The following is an 11,067-nucleotide window of genomic DNA, read 5'->3' as shown; positions in this document are numbered from 1 at the left end:
CCTCCCCAAACCCTCAACTTACGTGAACTAAAGAGGAAAGGAAAAAAAAAAAAAATGGGGGTGGGGGAGATAACCAAGAAGGAAATTTAATCTTGCGCTTTGGAGTCTGCGTGTGAGTGCCGGCTTGCCGCCTACCCTCGACGCCCTTGGGGAATATTCCTTGGGAAGAAACTGGTGCTCCTCTCAGTCCGCTCAGCACCGATTCCAGGAAGGTGTAAGATCGCGTGGCTGGGACGGGAAGGAAGGGTTGCCACTCATCTGTTGCACAGCCCGAAGCTGGAGCAGGCAGCTGCTGAGACGCGGTCGGCGACCCACCGCTCACCCCGGGGCTTTCGGAAAATAAAGGAAATCAAGTAAAAACCGACGGTCTCCGGCGGACACTCCTTAGTTAAGATTCCGCATGGACGCCACTCTTCATTTTACAAATGGACTCTCAAGTCAGTGGGCCGTGACCAACCAAGGCTCTGTGAGTCACAAGCTGGGAACCACCACGTCTCATTTACAGCAAGTAAGTTACTGCCAACTTTACCAATATATGGCATTTCCTCTCCGCACTTTGGTCTTATTTTAGTACGTGAACTCCACAGAGATTGGCCAAGAGATAACTTTTATCCTGAAATCTCAGAACGCTGATGCAAGCATCACACACACGCACACGCACGCATGCACCCCCCCCCACACACACACACACACTCACACACTCCCCACCTGAAGCCCCCGAACCTCGCGCTCTGGGGCTGGTGCGTGTTTGGGGTTTTTATTTAATATTTGGAAACTTACTGAGTTCCTATGCTTGTTGGAAGGACCGGGCTGGGTGGGGGTGGATGGAACGCTGTGCCTCATCATTTATTCATTGCGACTGTCTCAATTGTTGACACTAGTGGCAAGCCGCAGACTCCAGCTCTAGCAGGGGAAGTCTGACACCTTGAGGACGGGAGAGGGGGTGCCGGGAGCCCAGAGGAGCCGGAGTGGGAGAAGCTTTGAGAGTTCCCGGGTGGAGGTGGGAGTAGGGGTTACTTTTTTCTAGTCGGGCGACCTGCCTCCTGGGTGCTGGTTCACTGGTTTGGGAACAGAACGTTCAGGAGCCGGGTCCCCGCGCGAATTGAACTCCGTTGTCTCTGCAGAACCCGCCCAAAGACTAAAGGTGTGTCCGGCCGGCACCCAGGACCACACCGTGGGTTCTGGCCGCTGACTTGGCTGGACGACGGCCGGTGTGGTGACCCGCCTGCCCAACTGGTTGACCTCAAGGAGTTGGTCCAGGGAGGCGGCGGCTGTCTGGGGGCAGCGGAGCCGGGGACCCAGCGTCAGCGCCCGCCCGCGCGCGGGTCCCGTCCACGGCCACGCAGAGCAGTGCGTGGGACGCGCATCTTCACCTGCGGTCCCTACCCAGCAGGGTCTGTGCGGACCCTGAGTCAGGCAGCCGCCCGGGACGGAGGGCGGGGTATCGTCCTCCGGGCTCATCCGCTGTCAGCCGTGGGAACGCTAACTTTATCCCGAGGGATCGGTGGGGGCGGGGGCGGGGGTGGGCGAAGTTCTCCTCCCCCGGAGCTCACCTCCCCCTCCGGAGCTGCCCCTCCCCCGCCTCCCATGGCACCGCTCTCAGAGCATCCTCACTCCGCCCAGTTCGGTGCCAGCTGCGTGGGCTCTAGCTTCGTGCGTTTTCCTTGGAATGCTCCAAAACTCGGCAGCGACTAAGGAAATCCCATTGGAATTTGCCGGGCGTGCTCTCACCCGGCATAGCACCCGCGCCGCATGTCCTTGGATCGATCGCTCTTCAGCCAGAAAATTGCCAACTTTGCAGGTAAAGAGGGTGTCGCCTCAGAGCTCCATTTGACCGGAGCTGCACCTCGTCTCCTTTCTGGGATCTCGGTTAAGTTTCTCAAGCAGCCTGGGAAGCCGGCTCCCTCTTGGGAGGCGGACATCCCTGGGGGGTTACGAGTTCAAAAGGCTCGGCTGCTTGGTTTCTCTTTAAGGCTCCAGACCGGATTTGTGAAGCTTTTTCTGTGGTTGACCTGGGCTGAGCGGGAGTTTGGGGATGCTTCTCAGCCTTTCAGTGCATCCAGCTTTAAAGCAGGGGAGAAGGCAAGGAGTGAACCCCTGGTGTGACTTATATGGTAAACAAAGCAGCTGCAGCCACGCCATGGTGCTGGGGAAGAAGGCTGTTTTTAGCCTTTTATGCGTTTGGGGAAAATGGAGATCTTGGTGGCCCCTGGGCATGCATGAGTGAGCCCTAGACTCGCTGGCACCTAAACTGGGGGAATGAAGAAAGGAAAGTGATCAATTTCCTGTCGATCAATTACACTCTGCGTCATTTTCATTCTCTATCAAGAAGCAGAAACACTTTTATCCGTGTTGCTGGACCAACGCTAGGGATTCCTAGTCCGCTTGGCAACTGAAATTCCAATTAAGCCAATGACCCTGTTTGCTACTTGGGTAAATCACTGAGATTCACAGCACAACTTGTTGTTCCAGCTGTGAACTCAGCTGCCTTTTGTGAGTAGAGACTAGAGAATACTGGCAAGGGATGGAAGATTTGGGAGAGATTGAAAAAAGGGAGCTCTTATCTTGTCTGTGTTCACTATGTTGTATCCACTGTGATGCACCCTTGTTCACATAGTTTCTTAGGGCGACCCTTCCCATTAAATTCCATAGCTATAAAATGCAGCAGGTTGCTGCTGTTCACTGAGTAAGCACCAAGGTAGGGGAGTGGGAGGAGGCAGAGCAAGGCTTACTTGTTTAATTAAAAAATAAATTTCGAATAGACTTGTAAAACTGAAAAAAAAAAACATATCTTTCGGGTTTCATACAATTTCCGGCTTTTCGATCATTGTAACCACAACAGAACATACTACATTTTTTTTTTTAAGAAAAATGGTTAACTAGGTTTTTTTTTTTTTAAATAAAACTATGAATTTGACAATGAGAGTAAGAAAGTGTGGGTGGATATGTTAAAACATTGAAATCATCATCTCTGTTATGGTTTGCTATTTAAACTGACATTTGTAATACCTACTTCTAGTCACCCGGAGAAGCATCCCAGGAAACATTTCCCCTTAAGTATTGATGGCAAAGAATCGAGCTACACGGATAACTAGTACTTCAGATATTAGAATCAAAATTCAGATAAGACATTGTGAAAGAAACACTTTAAAAACTGTGAATTAGTGCGTTTAAGCCAAATCAGCACATCAGTAGAAGTTAAATGGGCTTTATCAAAGTATTTTATGTAAATGGATTATGTTAATAAAGGTTAGTGCAGGTAGAAAGAAAGCAAGCACTTACACTTATTATGAATAAGAAAACATAGAGCTGGAGAGCCTTTCAATAGAACTCTCATCAGAGCTCAGCCATTCTGCAAAGTCGCTGTCGTGGAGTGAAGATTTATGCCAAGAAAGTTACCCTCAAAGAGAAACACTAACTCGTTAATGAGACTGATACACAAGAGATGCTTAATATTTGAGTGAGTAAATATAATGAATATACCATTAGATCACTAGACAGTCCAAACAAGGCGAAGCGAAAAGATGTATAATTGCAAATTTAGAAAAGTTCTTCTTCCTCTTAAGAACTTAAAGAAACACGAGCATTCATCAAAGCAGAAAGTATCTAAGCTCAACAGATAGAAGAAATGTCTCTTTAGTAAAACCTTTCAAACATTGACAATGTTTCTAAAAATCTCTGGTTTTGGAAAATAAGATGTTTTCCATTTACTCGCTTAATGGTTCTCAAAGATTTATAAAAGGTAAAATAGATTTCCATTATATATAAGCTGTAAAATTTTGTAATTTTTATGATGTTTATTTTTCTGTTGTAGTTATTCCCAGAAGGTCAAGTTCAAATTCACAGAAAAAAACTGTGAGAAAATGAAAGTTCTCTATGAATTTTATGGCGACTTTGATGTTGAAATAGTAAGAGATCAAATAACTTTCCATGTAAGATAACCTTAATTAATTCATACTTTACATAAATAAGAAATATCTGAAACATTGCTATTATTCTTTCTGATTAAGAGAAATTCAGATATAGATCTTGTTCAGCACACACATTTTAAACTTTGAAACCTAAAGTCTGTTATAAGCACGATAAATTTTTGTTGAAGTATAATAATAACCTTTAGGATATGCTGATTAACCCCCTGAATTAAAAATATTTTTATAAATATGTTGTTGAGAATATTGGCATATTTTTATAACTGTATGTTTAGTTGCCAGGATAATTTATGGCAATTCAGATTACCAACATTACATTCAACAGTTAAAAGCTGATGTAATCTATCTTTTCTAATTACTTCATAGATTGTAACACAAAGATATACACACATCCGTTCAATAGCTAAAATTTTGAATATCAATGCTCAAAAACATGAAAGATTCTATAAATATAGATATACAAAAATTGCTGAACAGTATAGCTAGGACAGTAAAACAGTGGACTGAATATTTTCTTATGAAAAGATGATTTTTTTTTAAAGCAAGCTAGGTGACAGGAAATGTAATAAATAATTAAATCTTTCTTTTACAAATTCATTATTGCTAAACATTTTATGAGATCAGATTCTAATGTGCATCTTTACTATCTACCTTGTATTGTCTGGGCTAAGTTGAAGCCAGTGCTCTTCACCTTCTTAATATCTATGGAAAACCTCCCATAAGCATTTTGATTGTCGTTGAAAATGAGATTGAGGAGACAGCTCCCAATAAAAAACTTGTCTTTTCTCTTGATATGCCCATCACCTCCCCACCACAAATACACATTACAACTGGTTAATTCAACCCCACTTCCATTGGACAGTTGCTTCTATCTAGTGGTGATGAAAAATTGCTTCAGAACTCTTTCCCGTCCTTCTGATTTCTACTTCTCATCCTCCCAGATGCAATGATACCTCAATATTTCAAGAGATTTGAGAATATTTTGATCAGGGATAGAGTATCATGGCTCTATCTTTTTAATCAGCACAAATATAGACCTGATCTCTGAGAGCATTAGTACTGCCAAAACCACTCTATGATGATTTAGAAAAAAGAACCATTCATTCGCTAAACTGAAAATTAAAGACACATGCTTTGAAAATATACCAATTTAAAACTACGTTGTTCTCTGAAGTAGCCGGTAAATGAAGTGATCTATCTAAATTTTTTACAAATCTCAGTGATCCTTTTGTAAGTTCAGTTTTACTTAAATAGGACACAAAAAAGAGATAACGGTTTCGGTACTGGATCTGCTCTTGTAACTAAAATGTAGATGACATCCCACTAATATTAGTGTATGTTTTGTCTCCATTTAAAAAAACGTTTCCTTTGAAATATAGCCGTGTCATAGAGTAGTGGCTTCTCGAGGAGCAAAAGATGCCGTCTAGGCACAGTTTTACACATATAATTAGAAATGTTAATTAAAACATTAATTTAAAAATATGCCTTGATCGCTTCATCTAGCACACTGCATTCTTTTCAAGAAATGGTGAGTGTAATGAAGTAAATCAGGTATGCATTCATTATATTCTGCTTGTCATTTGCTATTGTATTTTTTAAATATGTTGAGAAAGTCAACTTCAGTAACTTCCTTGAACAAATTTCATCAAAAGTTGAAACTTGCTTAAGACAGAAAACAGGAACGATTATGAAAAAAGAAAGGAGAAAAAGAGAGGGGCCAATATTTATGGGTACTTGTGTGCTGGACACTATGCTAGGAACTTTTATTTTTTTTTTTATTTTTTTTAAAGATTTTATTTATTTATTTGACAGACAGAGATCACAAGTAGACAGAGAGGCAGGCAGAGAGAGAGAGGGAAGCAGGCTCCCTGATGAGCAGAGAGCCCGATGCGGGACTCGATCCCAGGACCCTGAGATCATGACCTGAGCCGAAGGCAGCGGCTTAACCCACTGAGCCACCCAGGCACCCCTATGCTAGGAACTTTTAAAAAAACTTTTCCTCTGGTTTATTTTCACATCTACCCTAAGACCCTACCCTAATCATCTACCCTAAAGGTATCATTGCCACTTTTTGAAGAATCTGAAAAGACTAAACTTCTAAAAAATCACAAAGCTGCTTTGTGGCAGAGTCAGGATGTGAACCCTTGTCTACTTGATTTAAAACTGACACTCTTTTTACTTAATTCTTATGGTTCCTAAAATGAAATTAGTACTCTCTTAACAAGATTCATGAATTCATGGTATTCCTATAGCTATTTCTTTAATTTTTTGAATGTTTTAACATTGGGACATAACCCCAGTACGAGTTATGAAACAATACTCTGTTAACAAAGCTCTAACATGTTCAAAGCAGAGTGGGAGCTAAGCCATTCACCTCCAGCAGGTTCTCAAATTATTTCCTTTCTTCCTCTTGAATATCAGTGTAATATGTATGGGAAGAAAAAAAGGTTTATTTTCATGGATAAAATTTAAGGTTATAATTTTTGTTTCTAAAGAGACATCAGATTACAATTTGTAAATACACAGGTCTCATTCCAAACTTTGAAGCACCTCTAGGCTGTTAATAAAGTATCTTTGTTTATAGAAAATGCAATCATGTTAAGACATGTTAGGTTTATGCTGCATCTTATCGATGGCATATAAAACTTCTAGACAAGTGTTTTGGATTTAATTTTTTTCTGAAATTTTAATCGCCTAATTATTTTTAATGTTCCTTGGTATTTAATCAGGGGAGCTCTCATTCATACATCCCAGAAGGCATCTATCAGCTGGTAACACATTTTAAGAAATTGGCCAGTTTTTTTTTTTTTTTCAAGATATACCTGCAGTTAAAACAAATGTGATTATGTCCAAAGTCCTCTTGACATTGAAGTTTTAATGAAGTTTTAAGAATTTTGTTGAATATGGGTAATACCATTACAAAAATTAACACTGAAATGGTACCCATTCAGTAGATATTTATTGAATATTAGTAAGTGAATAATTGAATAATTAGATGAATGACACACGAACAAACCCTTCATCTTTGCATATTCTGCCAAAGCTCCCTCTGTATATAATAAATTTTCTCTTATTGCCCCCTGTCAAAATGTTCTCCAAGCACTAAAGTCTAGTTCACTATTGCTGTTTCCTTCCTGTCTCCAGGTGTTGCAAGTATAAATACAAGCACAACTCTTGTTATATTCTGACTTGCAGGTGTGTAAAGTTCTGTCTCCTGAACTAGACAGTAAACTCCATTAAGAAACATAGAATATGCTCAAAAAATGTGTGAGTTTTTAACTGAATTAGACTGTCATAAATATTATGCTTTTGTCATTGAGCATAGTTAACTTATTTCACAGTTTTATACTACTGTAGTTGGCTAAATTTTGTGCATAATAAACATATAGATATACATAGAAAATATATATACTATGTATATAGTATATATAAATAGAATGAAGCCAGCTATAATAATGACATTTCATTTATGTGATATATTGCATACTGTTATTACTTCCTATGTTACAAAAATAATGAACCACAGTTACTCAGTGGATATAACTTCCAGTCGACTAGTTAGTTACTCCATAGTGCTCGCTTTCACAAGGTTTATGTAACTAGTTATTAGTGTGTTTTAGTTCACGTGGTGCTGTGCCACAGTTCTTCAGGGAGAGTTTTTGTCCCATGACACTGTGGGAAGTGTGGTCAAAGTTGAAAGGGGACAGATAGAAGTATTTCTCAGGAATACCTACAGAACTAAAGAAAGCCAGGGACTTCTTCTGAGTGATTATATTCGGCAAATTAAGTTGAGAATTCATGTTAAAGACTTGACAAGTACATAATGTCCAATTGTGGGTGGCATGAGTTTTTTGCTTTTTTTTTCTTTTGATCTTTTCATTCTACTTCATTGAGAATAAGATTGTTACAAATCAAGGTTTATGAAAAGTGTTCAGATACTCTGCTGCATTTTTCATGTATTTTATCTCTAAATGATAGTGGAGAACCTACACAAACTGGATCCTGGATTATAGTTCCTAGCACATTGTACTGTAATTTTCATTTTCACTGTATTTGAGCAATTAGTATTCAGTATATGCTTTTTGAATAGATGAATGGAGTAAAGGAATGCATGGATGATTGGTCTGTTGTCAGCTGCTATGTTCAACCCCTATATTTCAAATGCTGCGCTTTCTAGTACGTGATCACACACCAATATGAAAGTCCAAATGAGAGGAGATGAGAGGACAGGCATGACCATAGTGTACACTGAGTAAAGAATGGAGAATCCACTGTACTCCATAAATAGTAGCCATTTCCACTATTTGTGACAGCACAGGTATCATTTTATGTAAAGATCTCCTTCATGCTAGGTGGGATGAAGCTGCCTATCCTGAAGATCACACTGAAAACTACATTTAAGTGAACTCTCTTCTGTGATAGTTGTAGTGTGACAAACACAGTGTTATTGGGTCTTGTTTAATTTAATCTGGAGTCAAACATATCTATATCTGTCAAACATATCTATAAACCAACATTAAAAACTGACATTTAAGTTCATTAATTATATATAAATTGTAAAATCTAAACTATACATGAGATATACTATATAATAAATATATGATAAATTAATATGTAATATTTTAATACATTTGTTTTTATATGTAATCTATTTTACATATTAGAAACAGAGTGCACATGTATCTACATGTGTACAAAATGTACATAACAAAAAAATTGGGGGACTGCTCCTGGGTGATAAGGTCTTAAAGTAATGATCAGAATAATTATCAGAAACCATGAGATACAAATAGTTAGTAGAGTGCAAAGTAGCCCATCAGAGAAACGTGAAGTTATTTGCCAATATCAGTGTCCCTGTAGCATGGTTAGATATGTAATGAATGACTTGGAAGGTCATCTAATTCAAATCTTTTTTTAAGCAAGACTCTCAAATTTTACTAAATAATTTTTATAATATACTACATACATATATAATATTGTATATACACAAATACAGGGTGTTTTATTGAGGGCTTATTTAATGCATGACGATCACTCTTCTAGATGCTGGAAATACAGAGGCAGATGTTTTCCTGTTTCTTTCAGATTTCAAACAAAGGATTCTCATTAACTTCATTATCATGCTCCAGTATCCCATATTATCTTAGAGACATTATACTGGTGGGAGCAGGGTGGAGCACAGTAGCAGTCTGGAGGCTCTGGGATGGAGAGAGCGGGATGTGGCTGTCTATCTGGGAGAACCTGAGGACAGCTGAAGCAGAGAGAGACGGGATGGAAGGGAGCCCCAAATGAAGCTGAAGAGCTGGGGGGATGGGAGGGAGCCCAATCTTCCTTAGAACCAATGAAGCAAACATAAGAAGCCTGTTTTGGATCTAGGGATATAGTACCTTGGATGCTCAGCTCTACCTTTTGCCTTGGGATGTAAAAAAATCTTGGCACAAGATATTCTTGAAAGGGTGGTTCCATTCTAGAATCATCTAATAGTTCTTAGTATCCACTACTAATGTTTCCTAGCTGACTCCTCTATCTATAGCTGAGAATGTACTGAGGACCTAGAAACAGACCGAGTTTCTTATGGTCTGAAATATTTGGAACAAAGAAAGGGACTGGACTAGCTACCTTAATCTTTGATTAAAAAACAAACAAACAAACATTTTTTGCAAGCCCTTTTTTGCCAGAATTTTTGCTTTCTGAGAGTCTTCATGTGAAATAATCAGAGTGCCTACCTCTAAGCCTCTGAGAACCTCCATAGTTAAGGAGAAAGAAATATTTCTAAAGAACAGTCAAATTTCAGGGTTATTATTGCTCTGTAGGGTATTAAATAGCTTTGTAACTTAAAAAAAAATAAGATATGTCTCTATATATGTGCTGAATAAAAAGAAAATGTTGGCAAAGGAAAAAGACTTATTTGCTTATCTAGTTCATTTTAACCTCACAGTTTAACATTCTGATTTGTAATGTGCAAGGTACTTAGCTGAACGGCATACTTTCATTTAGCACTTCAGCACGTTCTTGGAACAAAGTGAACCAGCAAATGATTTTGCCCTTTCATGAATAAAAGAAGGTTTAATGAAAATACATTTCATTATAATATTATGCTTATGATAAGGAATTTTTCCCAACATACAAAATATCAACAACTTTAACTTGAAGAATAAAAGCTTATTTCTATCCTCTTGTACTTAGCAATGAACCACTAAAAGCAGAATTTAAAACATAACTTTCTAATATACTTAAATACTTTCTTGCTAGTTATTATACTGCTGAATTGAAATATTGGGTACAGTTAAAAATCGGAAATTGCACCCTTTAAGGTTAGTAGTTAATTGTAATAATTTTTGGCATCTGTTTTATGTTATAATATTTCAGCCTCTGATTTTATTTTTTTAGCCTCTGGTTTTTTATAATATAAATATTTGTGAAGTAAAAATAGAGACAGAGGACAATCTGAGAGGTAAACAATTTGAATATTTGAAATAATCCATTGTTGAATAATCTAGTGTATTTGAAACATAATTTTTATTCATTTCAGTTTATTTAAAGAAAGCTATTTGAAAGCTGAGCTACATTCTTACTGTGCTCCTGGTCTTGAGACTCAAAATAAAATCTCATCTGTAAAAATATACCAGGATTGTGTGTCAAATATTTAATGTAATTAAAGAGAATCTCTAACTATTCATAAAAGCATTAGCTTTTACAAGTGTTTTAAGGTCTGCCAGAATTTATTTTGATTATTTATTTTAATCAAAATGAAATGGATATACAAGTACGGCAAAGACAGTGGCTGCACAAAGAGTTTCATACACTCTTTGGTTCATTTCCAATGCAACATTCAGTCGTCATTATTGTTTGTACTTCAGTTCTCTACCAACAGATGGGCTTCCTGTTTGAGGCTGCACCCTCATGGACAGGAGGCTTATGACAGAGGAGTTGCCATATACAAATTCGCAATCCCTGCTGGTTCACACAGACCAGGGTGCTTCCATATATAGATGGCGAGTATGATGAACAATTTTTTTTTCTGAACATGTACAAAATTGTGGTAATATCTTTATTCATGGTTGAATTATGACTTATGATAAAACACCATTAATCATTTTTTTTCTTTAGATTAGAGATAGAAGTTTCTTTCTAATAT

At 38.4% G+C, this 11,067-nt stretch overlaps 1 protein-coding gene across 1 annotated transcript in view; it reads left to right on the top strand.

The window, feature by feature from the left end:
• Positions 1 to 1,562: 1,562 nt before the first annotated feature.
• The window catches only part of TRPC4 (transient receptor potential cation channel subfamily C member 4), a 195,341-nt gene continuing 185,836 nt past the window's right edge, over positions 1,563 to 11,067 (top strand). Inside the window, exon 1 of the mRNA XM_032880114.1 lies at positions 1,563 to 1,801. The gene's annotated coding sequence lies outside the window, so the exon portion shown is untranslated. The remainder of the gene's footprint in view (positions 1,802 to 11,067) is intronic.

The sequence above is a fragment of the Lontra canadensis genome, unplaced genomic scaffold (genome assembly GCF_010015895.1).
Source record: "Lontra canadensis isolate GAN:19392208 unplaced genomic scaffold, GSC_riverotter_1.0 scaffold67, whole genome shotgun sequence".
Classification (NCBI taxonomy): Eukaryota; Metazoa; Chordata; class Mammalia; order Carnivora; family Mustelidae; genus Lontra; species Lontra canadensis.
The sequence above is the reverse complement of the archived record's forward strand: the minus strand, read 5'-3'. Positions and strand labels throughout refer to the sequence as shown.